This window comes from Anas acuta, chromosome 6, assembly GCF_963932015.1.
Source record: "Anas acuta chromosome 6, bAnaAcu1.1, whole genome shotgun sequence".
In the NCBI taxonomy this organism is placed as follows: Eukaryota; Metazoa; Chordata; class Aves; order Anseriformes; family Anatidae; genus Anas; species Anas acuta.
Genome location: NC_088984.1, coordinates 17338156 through 17339209, shown reverse-complemented (window position 1 = coordinate 17339209; position 1054 = coordinate 17338156).

Genomic DNA, 1054 nt, shown 5'->3' with positions numbered 1-1054 from the left:
CGGAAAGCGCCCAGCCCCGAGCGGGGGGCGGCTGGTTGCACGGCCTGCCGAACCTGGGGCCCGTCAGCACGGGCAACGAGGGGACCCCCAGGGGGCCTCCAAAGCACCTTCGGCCCCGGGTCCCCGTGGGGGCACTCCGCAACCCCGAGCGGGGACAGACACGGGGAGGCAGTCGGTAGCAACCTTGGCTCACGAGGCTGCTGCTCTTTCACTCCTCTCCGGTTTCACTTTCTTCCTCCAGATTTTTTTTTTTCTCTTAATGAAATCCCACTTCCCATTTGGACTCAACCTCCTCTGCTGAGCTGGGCTCGTTGGAAGGGGGAGAGGAGGGGAGGAATACTGAACCTCCTCTGGAGAGTGTAATAAAGCAGATGTCCCTGCTGGCAGCAGCAGCCTCCAGGAAAGCTGTACGAGCGGGGCCCACTCAGGGACCGCGCTCACCTCCCACCTCAAGTCCCTCACAACTGCTTAGCGCCAGGGCTTTTTGTCGCTTTTCAGCCCCAGGCTGCCGCCCCTCGCAGCGGACTAATCGGGAGCCGCCGCGGACGCCCTGAGGCAGGACCACTCCTCATCACCCAGGCTGAGACAGGGCCCTCGGCAGGCGCTCTCCTAGCGGCAGGGGAGCCGCTAGAGCTCCCCGAGGCCGGGGAGTGCCAGGTTCCCCCCCCGCCGCACGCTGGGCTGTAGGGGGCCGCAGCTCCACCAGGTGCCCCGCTGCCCCCCGCCCGGGGACTGGGGCTTGGCGCAGGGCTCCCGGGGAAAACGCGTCCAGGCACGGGGAGACATTACTTTGCTTTCTGAATAGGTGATTCGCACTCTGGTCAGCTCTTAATAATGTGAGCTCCCGAGCTCGAGTTTCACGGCTGAGGATAAGGCGGTTTCGTATCGGGGCTATCTTGAGAGGTGCGAATCCCCATCTCTCTTCCCAGTCCTGGAAGTCCTGGGAGTCCTGCTGCCCCGGGACCCTCCCGCAGAGGGACTTCGCTTGGCTCCACAGGGGGCTTGCAGCTGGTGACAGTGACAGAGTCTTTTTCCAGGCCACGTCGCAGACACG